This window comes from Panulirus ornatus, chromosome 70, assembly GCF_036320965.1.
Source record: "Panulirus ornatus isolate Po-2019 chromosome 70, ASM3632096v1, whole genome shotgun sequence".
In the NCBI taxonomy this organism is placed as follows: domain Eukaryota; kingdom Metazoa; phylum Arthropoda; class Malacostraca; order Decapoda; family Palinuridae; genus Panulirus; species Panulirus ornatus.
Window position 1 is genome coordinate 4114117 of NC_092293.1, and position 18593 is coordinate 4132709.

Sequence of the window (18593 nt, forward strand, 5' to 3'; positions counted from 1 at the left end):
TTTTCCGTTGGCGTCAGGGTAAACACCCATCCCCCCCGAAGCTTGGTTACCTTTCCGTGGTGGGGGGGACTTCATGGATTGGGCAGTAGCAACCATCGTTGGTTGCTTCTGTTCAATCCATGAACGAAAAACCAAGCATCTTGAGCGTAATTGTCGTATAAATTCACTTGGTGTCAAAACTGACGCGAAAGCGGTTGTCTCAATTTTGTCAGAAATGTTTGTGCGTTTCGGCCTGATGGCGGGAGTCGGTTTGGCGCTGTGGTCATGAGAGAATACGAGGAAGATTGGCAACTGTCCCAGAAGTAGCTACAGTGAGGCCCAGCAGCTGTCCCTAATACTGTGGAAGGCACTCATGTAAGGTGTGCAGTGAGGCGCAGCAGTAACAAGGGAAACGGACAACCAAAACAGCAATCTTGATCATCAGGAGGCTATCCAATGCTCAGAGTAGATAAGGACGATTATTGTATGGCTTCGCTCAGAGGATGAAAATCTTAGCCGTGAAAATCAACAAGTAAAATAACTAGTAGTTAGTGGTAGTGAAGTGGAATTACCGTATTTCTGTGGTCTTGATAGTAAAACGAAACTTTTCGTTTTCTCCATCAATCTAGAGGTGTTGTAGACCACCATCCTTAAGGTTTTAAGGTAATAGTAACTACAAGGTTATGACCTCAGCAAATTTGTGATGGAAAGTGCAGGAAATGTGGTAATGTATATAATATAAATTATATAGTTGTATGATATATGTGTAGTAAAATTTTGTCTTCTCTGTTCCCGTTCATTAATTCAAATACAGGTAAGTTTTCTCTCTAACGAGGTGGGATAAGCTACGTGCACTCGGCTTATGAATGTGGTGACTTTCCCTTCATTACCACAATGTTGTGCTGAACTGAAGATGTAGAATTCCGTAGACGAAACTAAGATGGGAAATCAATCTACATCAAAAATTGAACGTATGCATCTTTAGATGGACATAAAACAAACGGACCGAGGGGCAAACTGGAGCAAATAAATTTCAATATCACCACTTAAAGTAGGCCTTTCAACTAGTTGTGGCTTTAAAGCAAACTTTTTCTAGCCAAGGTTTAGTTAGCCCCTAAACTAATCCCCACGACCTTACCTTAAGAAATATTTTCAGAAGGTACTGTCTGAACATATTTCTAAGGTAAGGTCATTTAGGTATGGTTTAGATGCTACCCTAACCTAGGCTAGAAAAAGTTTCCTTTGCTTCAGAGCCCCAACTACGTAGGCGGGCTACTGTTGATATTAAAAAGTAACAGAAAGGTGATAAAACTGAGATGAAATGAATAAAGATATAGAATGGGTCAGTTGAAAGTTAAAGTATTTGCTAAATACAATTTTTGAAAGATGCAAATGCATCCTAAAGTCAGTCACTTAACTCACAATGTTGAATATCATTTTAATTGTTGGAACTAGTTACAGGAAATATAAATATCAAGCTTAAAGGGATGCCATTATAATAACTTCATAAACCTGTACAGGATCTCTTAAACTTCTTTTCCCTAAAGCTGAATGGATTTAAGTCGCTTAATCTGCTCTCTGAATTTGTTTCTCAGACCAGTAATCATCTTTGGAGATTACAGGAGTAATTTCTCAATTCAATGTCTTCCTTTTCAAATTAGTTGACGGACACAGCAGTACAATATTCAAGCTGGGATGGCTATGTTTTGGGACGGCGAGAAGTCAGGTTATGCAAGAATGTTAGAAACGGCTTCCATCAGTTTCTACCCTATCTACTCTAAAACTTTTGGGTTATTTGAACTTAGAGCTTTATGAGTAAATAATACTGAAAGTTGGTTTAAAGTTGCCTGACCCAACATAACAACACCTTGGTAATGGTGACCTGATGAAGGATACTGAACCTAACCTAACCTAAATTAACACCTGTTTAGTGATTATATGATCAAGGTTGCCTTAGCTATGCTAACTTTAACGTTAAGCTCTATCTCACTTTCCTTAACCATCATTTTAAGGATAACATCAAAAGGGAAAACTCTTTAACATCGACGATAATATATTCTATGTACTAAAGTGATTAAAGTGGGTGCAGCCGTCCCAACATTACTTAGTAAAGATGGGCCTGGATAAGCAACACAAACGTATTAGGCTTTTATGATTTTTTTTTATTTTCTGTTTGATTTTGATGAAGAACAAATTTCATTATTACTTCAAAACTTATTGCCGTCCAGATGTAATTCAATTTACTACTTTCTCAATGGAATAAATACAAAGGTTATCACCACTATTCAGCATTTTATCTTTAGTTAATAAGCACCTTTTGTACGTATAATCCACTCCTGCCATTTTATTGATATCTGCACACACACACACACACACACACACACACACAAACATATTTTTTTTTTTTTTTTTTTTTTTTTTTTTTTTATACTTTGTCGCTGTCTCCCGCGTTTGCGAGGTAGCGCAAGGAAACAGACGAAAGAAATGGCCCAACCCCCCCCCCATACACATGTACATACACACGTCCACACACGCAAATATACATACCTACACAGCTTTCCATGGTTTACCCCAGACGCTTCACATGCCTTGCTTCAATCCACTGACAGCACGTCAACCCCTGTATACCACATGACTCCAATTCACTCTATTTCTTGCCCTCCTTTCACCCTCCTGCATGTTCAGGCCCCGATCACACAAAATCTTTTTCACTCCATCTTTCCACCTCCAATTTGGTCTCCCTCTTCTCCTCGTTCCCTCCACCTCCGACACATATATCCTCTTGGTCAATCTCTCCTCACTCATTCTCTCCATGTGCCCAAACCATTTCAAAACACCCTCTTCTGCTCTCTCAACCACGCTCTTTTTATTTCCACACATCTCTCTTACCCTTACGTTACTTACTCGATCAAACCACCTCACACCACACATTGTCCTCAAACATCTCATTTCCAGCACATCCATCCTCCTGCGCACATCTCTATCCATAGCCCACGCCTCGCAACCATACAACATTGTTGGAACCACTATTCCCTCAAACATACCCATTTTTGCTTTCCGAGATAGTGTTCTCGACTTCCACACATTTTTCAAGGCTCCCAAAATTTTCGCCCCCTCCCCCACCCTATGATCCACTTCCGCTTCCATGGTTCCATCCGCTGACAGATCCACTCCCAGATATCTAAAACACTTCACTTCCTCCAGTTTTTCTCCATTCAAACTCACCTCCCAATTGACTTGACCCTCACCCCTACTGTACCTAATAGCCTTGCTCTTATTCACATTTACTCTCAACTTTCTTCTTCCACACACTTTACCAAACTCAGTCACCAGCTTCTGCAGTTTCTCACATGAATCAGCCACCAGCGCTGTATCATCAGCGAACAACAACTGACTCACTTCCCAAGCTCTCTCATCCCCAACAGACTTCATACTTGCCCCTCTTTCCAGGACTCTTGCATTTACCTCCCTTACAACCCCATCCATAAACAAATTAAACAACCATGGAGACATCACACACCCCTGCCGTAAACCTACATTCACTGAGAACCAATCACTTTCCTCTCTTCCTACACGTACACATGCCTTACATCCTCGATAAAAACTTTTCACTGCTTCTAACAACTTGCCTCCCACACCATATATTCTTAATACCTTCCACAGAGCATCTCTATCAACTCTATCATATGCCTTCTCCAGATCCATAAATGCTACATACAAATCCATTTGCTTTTCTAAGTATTTCTCACATACATTCTTCAAAGCAAACACCTGATCCACACATCCTCTACCACTTCTGAAACCGCACTGCTCTTCCCCAATCTGATGCTCTGTACATGCCTTCACCCTCTCAATCAATACCCTCCCATATAATTTACCAGGAATACTCAACAAACTTATACCTCTGTAATTTGAGCACTCACTCTTATCCCCTTTGCCTTTGTACAATGGCACTATGCACGCATTCCGCCAATCCTCAGGCACCTCACCATGAGTCATACATACATTAAATAACCTTACCAACCAGTCAACAATACAGTCACCCCCTTTCTTAATAAATTCCACTGCAATACCATCCAAACCTGCTGCCTTGCCGGCTTTCATCTTCCGCAAAGCTTTTACTACCTCTTCTCTGTTTACCAAATCATTTTCCCTAACCCTCTCACTTTGCACACCACCTCGACCAAAACACCCTATATCTGCCACTCTGTCATCAGACACATTCAACAAACCTTCAAAATACTCATTCCATCTCCTTCTCACATCACCGCTACTTGTTATCACCTCCCCATTTACGCCCTTCACTGAAGTTCCCATTTGCTCCCTTGTCTTACGCACCCTATTTACCTCCTTCCAGAACATCTTTTTATTTTCCCTAAAATTTACTGATAGTCTCTCACCCCAACTCTCATTTGCCCTTTTTTTCACCTCTTGCACCTTTCTCTTGACCTCCTGTCTCTTTCTTTTATACTTCTCCCACTCAATTGCATTTTTTCCCTGCAAAAATCGTCCAAATGCCTCTCTCTTCTCTTTCACTAATACTCTTACTTCTTCATCCCACCACTCACTACCCTTTCTAAACAGCACACCTCCCACTCTTCTCATGCCACAAGCATCTTTTGCGCAATCCATCACTGATTCCCTAAATACATCCCATTCCTCCCCCACTCCCCTTACTTCCATTGTTCTCACCTTTTTCCATTCTGTACACAGTCTCTCCTGGTACTTCCCCACACAGGTCTCCTTCCCAAGCTCACTTACTCTCACCACCTTCTTCACCCCAACATATATACATATATATATATATATATATATATATATATATATATATATATATATATATATATATATATATATATGTATATATATATATATTTATTTATTTATTTATTATACTTTGTCGCTGTCTCCCGCGTTTGCGAGGTAGCGCAAGGAAACAGACGAAAGAAATGGCCCAACCTCCCCCCATACATATGTATATACATACGTCCACACACGCAAATATACATACCTACACAGCTTTCCATGGTTTACCCCAGACGCTTCACATGCCTTGATTCAATCCACTGACAGCACGTCAACCCCGGTATACCACATCGCTCCAATTCACTCTATTCCTTGCCCTCCTTTCACCCTCCTGCATGTTCAGGCCCCGATCACACAAAATCTTTTTCACTCCATCTTTCCACCTCCAATTTGGTCTCCCACTTCTCGTTCCCTCCACCTCTGACACATATATCCTCTTGGTTAATCTTTCCTCACTTATTATCTCCATGTGACCAAACCATTTCAAAACACCCTCTTCTGCTCTCTCAACCACACTCTTTTTTTTTCCACACATCTCTCTTACCCCTGCATCACTTACTCGATCAAACCACCTCATACAACATATTGTCCTCAAACGTCTCATTTCCAACACATCCACCCTCCTGCGCACAACTCTATCCATAGCCCACGCCTCGCAACCATGCAACATTGTTGGAACCATTATTCCTTCAAACATACCCACCTTTCCTTTCCGAGATAATGTTCTCAACTTCCAAACATTCTTCAAGGCTACCAAAATTTTCGCCCCCTCCCCCACCCTATGATTCACTTCCGCTTCCATGGTTCCATCCGCTGCCAGATCCACTCCCAGATATCTAAATCACTTTACTTCCTCCAGTTTTTCTCCATTCAAACTTACCTCCCAATTGACTTGACCCTCAACCCTACTGTACCTAATAACCTTGCTCTTATTCACATTTACTCTTAACTTTCTTCTTTCACACACTTTCCCAAACTCAGTCACCAGCTTCTGCAGTTTCTCACATGAATCAGCCACCAGCGCTGTATCATCAGCGAACAACAACTGAATCACTTCCCAAGCTCTCTCATCCACAACAGACTGCATACTTGCCCCTCTTTCCAAAACTCTTGCATTCACCTCTCTAACAGCCCCATCCATAAACAAGTAAACAACCATGGAGACATCACACACCCCTGCCGCAAACCTACATTCACTGAGAACCAATCACTTTCCTCTCTTCCTACACGTACACATGCCTTATATGCTCGATAAAAACTTTTCACTGCTTCTAACAACTTGCCTCCCACACCATATATTCTTAATACCTTCCACAGAGCATCTCTATCAACTCTATCATATACCTTCTACAGATCCATAAATGCTACATACAAATCCATTTGCTTTTCTAAGTATTTCTCACATACATTCTTCAAGCAAACACCTGATCCACACATCCTCTACCACTTCTGAAACCACACTGCTCTTCCCCAATCTGATTGTCTGTAAATGCCTTCACACTCTCAATCAATACCCTCCCATATAATTTACCATGAATACTCAACAAACTTATACCTCTGTAATTTGAGCACTCACTCTTATCCCCTTTGCCTTTGTACAATGTCACTATGCAAGCATTCCGCCAATCCTCAGGCACCTTACCATGAATCATACATATATTAAGTAACCTTACCAACCAGTCAATAATACAGTCACCCCCTTTTTTAATAAATTCCACTGCAATACCATCCAAACCTGCTGCCTTGCCGGCTTTCATCTTCCGCAAAGCTTTTACTACCTGTTCTCTGTTTCCCAAATCATTTTCCCTAACCCTTTCACTTTGCACACCACCTCGGCCAAAACACCCTATATCTGCCTCTCTATCATCAAATACATTCAACAAACCTTCAAAATACTCACTCCATCTCCTTCTCACATCACCACTACTTGTTATCACCTCCCCATTAGCCCCCTTCACTGAAGTTCCCATTTGTTCGCTTGTTTTACGCACTTTATTTACCTCCTTCCAAAACATCTTTTTATTCTCCCTAAAATTTAATGGTACTCTCTCACCCCAACTCTCATTTGCCTTCTTTTTCACCTCTTGCACCTTTCTCTTGACCTCCTGCCTCTTTCTTTTATACATCTCCCACTCATTTGCATTTCTTCCCTGCAAAAATCGTACAAATGCCTGTCTCTTCTCTTTCACTAATAATCTTACTTCTTCATCCAAACATTCACTACCATATATATATATATATATATATATATATATATATATATATGGGAGACGGCAATTAAGTATAATAACAATATCTATATATATATATATATATATATATATATATATATATATATATATATATATATATATATATATATATATATATATATATATATATATATATGTATATATATATATATATATATATATATTATCCCTGGGGATAGGGGAGAAAGAATACTTCCCACGTATTCCCTGCATGTCGTAGAAGGCGACTAAAAGGGGAGGGAGCGGGTGGCTGTAAATCCTCCCCTCTCGCTTTTTTTTTATTTTCCAAAAGAGGGACCAGAGAAGTGGGCCAGGTGAGGATATTCCCTTAAAGGCCCAGTCCTCTGTTCTCAATGCTACCTCGCTAATGCCGGAAATGGCGAATAGTATGGAACAAAAAAAAAAAAAAAAATATATATATATATATATATATATATATATATATATATATATATATATATATATATTATTATTATTTTTTATTGTACTTTGTCGCTGTCTCCCGCGTTTGCAAGGTAGCGCAAGGAAACAGACGAAAGAAATGGCCCAACCCCCCCCATACACATGTATATACATACGTCCACACACGCAAATATACATACCTACACAGCTTTCCATGGTTTACCCCAGACGCTTCACATGCCTTGATTTAATCCACTGACAGCACGTCAACCCCGGTATACCACATCGCTCCAATTCACTCTATTCCTTGCCCTCCTTTCACCCTCCTGCATGTTCAGGCCCCGATCACACAAAATCTTTTTCACTCCATCTTTCCACCTCCAATTTGGTCTCCCTCTTCTCCTCGTTCCCTCCGCCTCCGACACATATATCCTCTTGGTCAATCTTTCCTCACTCATTCTCTCCATGTGCCCAAACCACTTCAAACACCCTCTTCTGCTCTCTCAACCACGCTCTTTTTATTTCCACACATCTCTCTTACCCTTACGTTACTCACTCGATCAAACCACCTCACACCACACATTGTCCTCAAACATCTCATTTCCAGCACATCCATCCTCCTGCGCACAACTCTATCCATAGCCCACGCCTCGCAACCATACAACATTGTTGGAACCACTATTCCTTCAAACATACCCATTTTTGCTTTCCGAGATAATGTTCTCGACTTCCACACATTCTTCAAGGCCCCCAGAATATATTTATATATATATATATATATATATATATATATATATATATATATATATATATATATATATATATATATATATATGTAAGAAACAATTTAGAAAACTGAAACTTCTAGCTTGAAATGAATGAAAAAATGAATGTCACATAATGGTTCAACCTCTGGCTATGGAAAAAAGAAATGTATAATTTATTTACACAAACGTCAATAGCAGTTTTCATCAATTCAACCACTGTATCAATAAGCTTCAATGTCTAAGCTACATTTTTCTCCAATTTCACTATTTTCATATGTATATATATGTATGTGTGTGTGTGTGTGTATATGTGCGTATGTATGTGAATGTGTGTGTATGTGTATATGTATATATATATATATATATATATATGTATATTATCCCTGGGGATAGGGGTGAAAGAATACTTCCCACGTATTCCTCGCGTGTCGTAGAAAGCGACTAGAGGGGACGGGAGCGGGGGGCCAGAAATCCTCCCCTCCTTGTATTAACTTTCTAAAATGGGAAACAGAAGAAGGAGTCACGCGGGGAGTGCTCATCCTCCTCGAAGGCTCAGAGTGGGGTGCCTAAATGTGTGTGGATGTAACCAAGATGTGGAAAAAGGAGAGATAGGTAGTATGTTTGAGGAAAGGAACCTGGATGGTTTGGCTCTGAGTGAAACGAAACTCAAGGGTAAAGGGGAAGAGTGGTTTGGGAATGTCTGGGGAGTAAAGTCAGGGGTTAGTGAGAGGACAAGAGCAAGGGAAGGAGTAGCAATACTCCTGAAACAGGAGTTGTGAGAGTATGTGATAGAATGTAAGAAAGTAAATTCTCGATTAATATGGGTAAAACTGAAAGTTGATGGAGAGAGGTGGGTGATTATTGGTGCATATGCACCTGGGCATGAGAAGAAAGATCATGAGAGGCAAGTGTTTTGGGAGCAGCTGAATGAGTGTGTTAGTGGTTTTGATGCACGAGACCGGGTTATAGTGATGGGTGATTTGAATGCAAAGGTGAGAAATGTGGCAGTTGAGGGAATAATTGGTATACATGGGGTGTTCAGTGTTGTAAATGGAAATGGTGAAGAGCTTGTAGATTTATGTGCTGAAAAAGGACTGATGATTGGGAATACCTGGTTTAAAAAGCGAGATATACATAAGTATACTTATGTAAGTAGGAGAGATGGCCAGAGAGCGTTATTGGATTACGTGTTAATTGACAGGCGTGCGAAAGAGAGACTTTTGGATGTTAATGTGCTGAGAGGTGCAACTGGAGGGATGTCTGATCATTATCTTGTGGAGGCTAAGGTGAAGATTTGTATGGGTTTTCAGAAAAGAAGAGTGAATGTTGGGGTGAAGAGGGTGGTGAGAGTAAGTGAGCTTGGGAAGGAGACCTGTTTGAGGAAGTACCAGGAGAGACTGAGTACAGAATGGAAAAAGGTGAGACCAATGGAAGTAAGGGGAGTGGGGGAGGAATGGGATGTATTTAGGGAATCAGTGATGGATTGCGCAAAAGATGCTTGTGGCATGAGGAGAGTGGGAGGTGGGTTGATTAGAAAGGGTAGTGAGTGGTGGGATGAAGATGTAAGAGTATTAGTGAAAGAGAAGAGAGAGACATTTGGACGATTTTTGCAGGGAAAAAATGCAATTGAGTGGGAGATGTATAAAAGAAAGAGACAGGAGGTCAAGAGAAAGGTGCAAGAGGTGAAAAAAAGGGCAAATGAGAGTTGGGGTGAGAGAGTATCATTAAATTTTAGGGAGAATAAAAAGATGTGTACGTGTAGGAAGTTAGGAAAGTGATTGGTTCTCAGTGAATGTAGGTTTGCGGCAGGGGTGTGTGATGTCTCCATGGTTGTTTAATTTGTTTATGGATGGGGTTGTTAGGGAGGTAAATGCAAGAGTTTTAGAAAGAGGGGCAAGTATGAAGTCTGTTGGGGATGAGAGAGCTTGGGAAGTGAGTCAGTTGTTGTTCGCTGATGATACAGCGCTGGTGGCTGATTCATGTGAGAAACTGCAGAAGCTGGTGACTGAGTTTGGAAAAGTGTGTGGAAGAAGAAAGTTAAGAGTAAATGTGAATAAGAGGAAGGTTATTAGGTACAGTAGGGTTGAGGGTCAAGTCAATTGGGAGGTGAGTTTGAATGGAGAAAAACTGGAGGAAGTGAAGTGTTTTAGATATCTGGGAGTGGATCTGGCAGCGGATGGAACCATGGAAGCGGAAGTGGATCATAGGGTGGGGGAGGGGGCGAAAATTCTGGGGGCCTTGAAGAATGTGTGGAAGTCGAGAACATTATCTCGGAAAGCAAAAATGGGTATGTTTGAAGGAATAGTGGTTCCAACAATGTTGTATAGTTGCGAGGCGTGGGCTATGGATAGAGTTGTGCGCAGGAGGATGGATGTGCTGGAAATGAGATGTTTGAGGACAATGTGTGGTGTGAGGTGGTTTGATCGAGTGAGTAACGTAAGGGTAAGAGAGATGTGTGGAAATAAAAAGAGCGTGGTTGAGAGAGCAGAAGAGGGTGTTTTGAAATGGTTTGGGCACATGGAGAGGATGAGTGAGGAAAGATTGACCAAGAGGATATATGTGTCGGAGGTGGAGGGAACAAGGAGAAGAGGGAGACAAAATTGGAGGTGGAAAGATGGAGTGAAAAAGATTTTGTGTGATCGGGGCCTGAACATGCAGGAGGGTGAAAGGAGGGCAAGGAACAGAGTGAGTTGGAGCGATGTGGTATACCGGGGCTGACGTGCTGTCAGTGGATTGAATCAAGGCATGTGAAGCGTCTGGGGTAAACCATGGAAAGCTGTGTAGGTATGTATATTTGCGTGTGTGGACGTATGTATATAAATGTGTATGGGGGGGGGTTGGGCCATTTCTTTCGTCTGTTTCCTTGCGCTACCTCGCAAACGCGGGAGACAGCAACAAAGTATAAAAACAAAAAAAAAAAAAGATGTTCTGGAAGGAGGTAAATAAAGTGCGTAAGACAAGGGAGCAAATGGGAACTTCAGTGAAGGGCGCAAATGGGGAGGTGATAACAAGTAGTGGTGATGTGAGAAGGAGATGGAGTGAGTATTTTGAAGGTTTGTTGAATGTGTTTGATGATAGAGTGGCAGATATAGGGTGTTTTGGTCGAGGTGGTGTGCAAAGTGAGAGGGTTAGGGAAAATGATTTGGTAAACAGAGAAGAGGTAGTAAAAGCTTTGCGGAAGATGAAAGCCGGCAAGGCAGCAGGTTTGGATGGTATTGCAGTGGAATTTATTAAAAAAGGGGGTGACTGTATTATTGACTGGTTGGTAAGGTTATTTAATGCATGTATGACTCATGGTGAGGTGCCTGAGGATTGGCGGAATGCGTGCATAGTGCCATTGTACAAAGGCAAAGGGGATAAGAGTGAGTGCTCAAATTACAGAGGTATAAGTTTGGTGAGTATTCCTGGTAAATTATATGGGAGGGTATTGATTGAGAGGGTGAAGGCATGTACAGAGCATCAGATTGGGGAAGAGCAGTGTGGTTTCAGAAGTGGCAGAGGATGTGTGGATCAGGTGTTTGCTTTGAAGAATGTATGTGAGAAATACTTAAAAAAGCAAATGGATTTTTTTTTTTTTTTTTTTTTTATACTTTGTCGCTGTCTCCCGCGTTTGCGAGGTAGCGCAAGGAAACAGACGAAAGAAATGGCCCAACCCCCCCATACACATGTACATACACACGTCCACACACGCAAATATACATACCTACACAGCTTTCCATGGTTTACCCCGGACGCTTCACATGCCTTGATTCAATCCACTGACATCACGTCAACCCCTGTATACCACATCGCTCCAATTCACTCTATTCCTTGCCCTCCTTACACCCTCCTGCATGTTCAGGCCCCGATCACACAAAATCCTTTTCACTCCATCTTTCCACCTCCAATTTGGTCTCCCTCTTCTCCTCGTTCCCTTCACCTCCGACACATATATCCTCTTGGTCAATCTTTCCTCACTCATTCTCTCCATGTGCCCAAACCATTTCAAAACACCCTCTTCTGCTCTCTCAACCACGCTCTTTTCATTTCCACACATCTCTCTTACCCTTACGTTACTTACTCGATCAAACCACCTCACACCACACATTGTCCTCAAACATCTCATTTCCAGCACATCCATCCTCCTGCGCACAACTCTATCCATAGCCCACGCCTCGCAACCATACAACATTGTTGGAACTACTATTCCTTCAAACATACCCATTTTTGCTTTCCGGGATAATGTTCTCGACTTCCACACATTTTTCAAGGCTCCCAAAATTTTCGCCCCCTCCCCCACCCTATGATCCACTTCCGCTTCCATGGTTCCATCCGCTGACAGATCCACTCCCAGATATCTAAAACACTTCACTTCCTCCAGTTTTTCTCCATTCAAACTCACCTCCCAATTGACTTGACCCTCAACCCTACTGTACCTAATAACCTTGCTCTTATTCACATTTACTCTTAACTTTCTTCTTCCACACACTTTACCAAACTCCGTCACCAGCTTCTGCAGTTTCTCACATGAATCCGCCACCAGCGCTGTATCATCAGCGAACAACAACTGACTCACTTCCCAAGCTCTCTCATCCCCAACAGACTTCATACTTGCCCCTCTTTCCAAGACTCTTGCATTTACCTCCCTAACAACCCCATCCATAAACAAATTAAACAACCATGGAGACATCACACACCCCTGCCGCAAACCTACATTCATTGAGAACCAATCACTTTCCTCTCTTGCTACACGTACACATGCCTTACATCCTCGATAAAAACTTTTCACTGCTTCTAACAACTTGCCTCCCACACCATATATTCTTAATACCTTCCACAGAGCATCTCTATCAACTCTATCATATCTATCATGGATTTGTATGTAGCATTTATGGATATGGAGAAGGCATATGATAGAGTTGATAGAGATGCTCTGTGGAAGGTATTAAGAATATATGGTGTGTGAGGCAAGTTGTTAGAAGCAGTGAAAAGTTTTTATCCAGGATGTAAGGCATGTGTACGTGTAGGAAGAGAGGAAAGTGATTGGTTCTCAGTGAATGTAGGTTTGCGGCAGGGGTGTGTGATGTCTCCATGGTTGCTTAATTTGTTTATGGATGGGGTTGTTAGGGAGGTAAATGCAAGAGTTTTGGAAAGAGGGGCAAGTATGAAGTCTGTTGGGGATGAGAGAGCTTGGGAAGTGAGTCAGTTGTTGTTCGCTGATGATACAGCGCTGGTGGCTGATTCATGTGAGAAACTGCAGAAGCTGGTGACTGAGTTTGGTAAAGTGTGTGGAAGAAGAAAGTTAAGAGTAAATGTGAATAAGAGCAAGGTTATTAGGTACAGTAGGGTTGAGGGTCAAGTCAATTGGGAGGTGAGTTTGAATGGAGAAAAACTGGAGGAAGTGAAGTGTTTTAGATATCTGGGAGTGGATCTGGCAGCGGATGGAACCATGGAAGCGGAAGTGGATCATAGGGTGGGGAGGGGGCGAAAATTCTGGGGGCCTTGAAGAATGTGTGGAAGTCGAGAACATTATCTCGGAAAGCAAAAATGGGTATGTTTGAAGGTATAGTGGTTCCAACAATGTTGTATGGTTGCGAGGCGTGGGCTATGGATAGAGTTGTGCCCAGGAGGATGGATGTGCTGGAAATGAGATGTTTGAGGACAATGTGTGGTGTGAGGTGGTTTGATCGAGTGAGTAACGTAAGGGTAAGAGAGATGTGTGGAAATAAAAAGAGCGTGGTTGAGAGAGCAGAAGAGGGTGTTTTGAAGTGGTTTGGGCACATGGAGAGAATGAGTGAGGAAAGATTGACCAAGAGGATATATGTGTCGGAGGTGGAGGGAACGAGGAGAAGAGGGAGACCAAATTGGAGGTGGAAAGATGGAGTGAAAAAGATTTTGTGTGATCGGGGCCTGAACACGCAGGAGTGTGAAAGGAGTGCAAGGAATAGAGTGAATTGGAGCGATGTGGTATACCGGGGTTGACGTGCTGTCAGTGGATTGAATCAAGGCATGTGAAGCGTCTGGGGTAAACCATGGAAAGCTGTGTAGGTATGTATATTTGCGTGTGTGGACGTATGTATATACATGTGTATGGGGGGAGTTGGGCCATTTCTTTCGTCTGTTTCCTTGCGCTACCTCGCAAATGCGGGAGACAGCGACGAGGTATAAAAAAAAAAAAAAATATATATATATATATATATATATATATATATATATATATATATATATATATATATATATATATATATATATATATATATATATATATATATATATATATATATATATATATATATTCCTATGAGTCCATGGGGAAAATGAAACATGAAAAGTTCCCAAGTGCACTTTCGTGTAATAATCACATCATCAGGGGAGACACAATAGAGAAATATAACAGTCAGTTGATATACATCGAAGAGACGAAGCTAGGACGCCATTTGGTAAACATTTGATTGTCCAAATCATACAACGAGCGTTCATAAACTTATCATTTTACAAAACTTATCAACAATAAACTTATCTAATTTGTATAGACAATCACTGATATTGATATCATAATTCTTTGTGTATTTGATAATAAAAGATTCAATGATATTTTTCTTGGTAATAGAGTTAGAGTTAATATCTGAGATAGCGTTACTCCAGTCAATACAATGATCATAGTTTTTAAGATGATTAAACAAGGCATTTGATTCTTGTCCCGTTCTTATACTATATTTATGTTGCTTAAGTCTAACAGAAAGATCCTTACAAGTCTGACCAACATAAAATTTATCACAGTTTCCACAAGGCACTTTATACATGCAACCAAATGGCGTCCTAGCTTCGTCTCTTAGATGTATATCAACTGACTGTTATATTTCTCTATTGTGTCTCCCCTGATGATGTGATTATTACGCGAAAGTGCACTTGGGAACTTTTCGTGTTTCATTTTCCCCGTGGACTCAAAAGCCAGAACATCTATTGTAGAATCTAGATCGTTCTGAACCATAGATGGAAGATGTTGGGTCTTTACTTCATTGATGATTGGTAAGTTGATGTTTTGTGGAATTCGTCCTAAACTCGGGATAGTTCTATCAATTTGTCCCAAATAATGATCATGAGTCCCGAACAATTTGAAACTGGAACTGATAGGAATATATTGTTGTCCTAAATAAATGTGTCCCAGAAATGAATAAGATTTGGGATGATTAGGTGGGCAATGAATAAGAATATTTTGTGGGTCTGGGAAAAACAGTACGTGATACTGGTCCATACTTTCAATCCAAGGTTCATTAACAACAATTTCCTTAAAGGAACAGGAATGAAGAACATTTTGTTGATGCCCAAAAAGTAGTTGGTACTTACATGAATTTGTTTGTAAATTATGGAAAACCAAGGTATTGGGGGGTGGGTGCAAATCAAGTTGTCAAACAATGGTTTATGGCACAATGCTAAATCATCCATGGAGAGATGTGCAATCAATGAGGAATAAATATTTTATAATAGAAAGTTCATGTTATCAGCAAGGACGATAGTTTTTTGCGACCCTTTTGTATAATTAAAAGAGAATGGTATTACGTTCACAAGGCTGTAAGTATTGGAGTCAGTGAATGGTATGTGGATAATGACCGCTTCGAGGATCACGTCAACCGTTAGTAAGGAGTAATAACTGGTCACGTGATGCAGAGGGAGAGCTGGGGTGTAACCGAATTTCGTCATCGCTTGTTTAATGATACGTGTGAGTTCCGAGAAGGGAAAAAATGATGGCGTGACAACTTGGTTTACCAGATTATCAACATCTTCCAATAAGCCAGTGAAATAATATGCATGATAAGTGATCTGGGCATATAAACTATCAACATATGTGGAAATAGTCTCTATAGCATATATGGGATTAAGAGACTTTGACAGTAGCGCTACATGTTGTGTCAAGTTATTAACAATTAACATTATGTCATTCAAATATCTAGAATGTTGTTTTAAGATATTAGCTTTAGCCTTAATATACCTAATATACTTTAGCCTTAAAAATTGTTGAAATTGTAAGGATCTAACCTGATTCCTAACTGAATTAAGTTCTTCCTGAGTAGCAATACCAAACAAATATGATTGGAGGGACCCTACAAAGTTAAGCAGACCTCTCTTGCTTCTCCTTTGCTTTTTCATGTTGATCCTGGCATTAGCATTTACTGGAGATTCAATGTCTTGTATTATGTCAGACAGAATCACACAGGTACTATTCAATTTCCAGGTCCACTGGTTTAACAAAGTTGGAGGAGGAGCAACACTAGAGTTTCTGATGGACGCGCTGGTGTAAAACTTGAGTAGGGCAGACCGTAAGCGAGGTACGGCCTCCATTAGTTTTACTAGATTATCGTAAGTGTAGGGTAGACCCTCCAGGCCCAGCTTAACTGAAAGTGTGTCCCTCACGAGGCGGACCTGGCGGGGAGTCGTGAGAAGGGCGCCTGGTACTGCCATGGTGTCATATATAGGAAGACACCAGAAGGACATGAGAAGGAAGAACCTGTAAAATGATAAACTTAGCAACTTTTTAAAGGTGAGGTCTTAATGAATACTGATGTGTGTGTGGTGGTGTTGTGAGGGTGGTCGGTTCTGGTGTGGGGACAGTCTGAACAGTGGTAGAAGTTGGTTGGGTGACATTGTTTGGGGTTTGAGGAGTGTTGTCTGTTGTGGTACCGGGATGATCATGTTCACAATACTGTACAACTTTCAAGTGGTCCTCATGTTCTTCACGAATGTCACCTGTATTTAGATGTCGAACCCTAAACTTATGTCCCTTTAAATGAGCTAAGACTCTATAGGGACAAGAAAATTTTGGGTCAAGTTTAGGAACCTCACTTGTAGTGTTAAGTTCCTGCACCATTACCAAGAGGCCGGGAGCCACCTTTGATGGTTTCGTGGATTTATCAGCCTGCTTCGTGAAGGTTGTAGTGGCTTCATCTGGATTTTCCTTGATCCTTTGACGAATCAATTGAGTCGTGCGATATTTTTCCGCTACAACTCATCTCTGGACCGCTGGACATGAAGGAGGGGACGCTATTATGTCATACGGCAACACTTTATCAAAACCGAGGCCATTCGATGCTGGGTGATGTGCCATTATAATACATTTACTTATTTATACAATTTGCAAAGTTCTTCTAATAATGAGTTATAAAATTCCCCTCCATTATCTGTGACTAAAATCTTCGGTGCATTATATCTGTCTAAGATATGTTTCTTCAACGTATTAGCGACCGTGGCTGCGTCTTTATTTTAAACTGGGACTAATTCACAATATCTCATGAAGGCACCAGTAATTACTGAAATGTATCTGTAGCCTGCCATGGACCTAGGAAAACCTCCTAATATGTCCATATGAACTCTTTCCCATGGGTATGAAGGTAAAGGATATTTCAACACAGTCTGCGGGGTAGTGGGACTTCCCTTGTGTGTGTTACAGGTTTGGCACATCCAAATCTGATCTGTAATGTTTTTCTGCATCTTGGCCAAAAATACCTCAAACGAGTTTGCTTATACCGTCTATCTGCGCCTGGGTGTGCGGCCTGGGTGTGCGGCCTGGGTTTGCGGCCTGTGTGTGCGGCCTGGGTGTACGGCCTGTGTGTGCGGCCTGGGTGTGCGGCCTGTGTGTGCGGCCTGGGTGTGCGGCCTGGATGTACGGCCTGTGTGTGCGGCCTGGGTGTACGGCCTGTGTGTGCGGCCTGGGTGTGCGGCCTGGGTGTACTGCCCGTGTGTGCGGCCTGGGTGTACGGCCTGGGTGTGCGGCCTAGGTGTGCGGCTTGGGTGTACGGCCTGGGTGTGCGGCCTGGGTGTGCAGCCTGGGTGTGCGGCCTGGGTGTACGGCCTGGGTGTGCGGCCTGGGGTCGCCTGGGTGTGCTGCCTGGGTGTGCGGCCTGGGTGTGCGGCCTGGGTATGCGGCCTGGGTGTGGGGCTTGGGTGTGCAGCCTGGGTGTGCGGCCTGGGTGTGCGGCCTAGGTGTGCGGCCTGGGTGTGCGGCCTGGGTATGCGGCCTGGGTGTGGGTCTTGGGTGTACGGTCTGGGTTTGCGGCCTGGGTGTGCGGCCTGGGTTTGCGGCCTGTGTGTGCGGCCTGGATGTACGGCCTGTGTGTGCGGCCTGGGTGTACGGCCTGTGTGTGCGGCCTGGATGTGCGGCCTGGGTGTACTGCCTGTGTGTGCGGCCTGGGCGTACGGCCTGGGTGTGCGGCCTAGGTGTGCGGCTTGGGTGTACGGCCTGGGTGTGCGGCCTGGGTGTACGGCCTGGGTGTGCGGCCTAGGTGTGCAGCCTGGGTGTGCGGCCTGGGTGTGCAGCCTGGGTGTGCGGCCTGGGTGTACGGCCTAGGTGTGCGGCCTGGGTGTGTGGCCTGGGTGTACGGCCTGGGTGTGTGGCCTGGGTGTACTGCCTGTG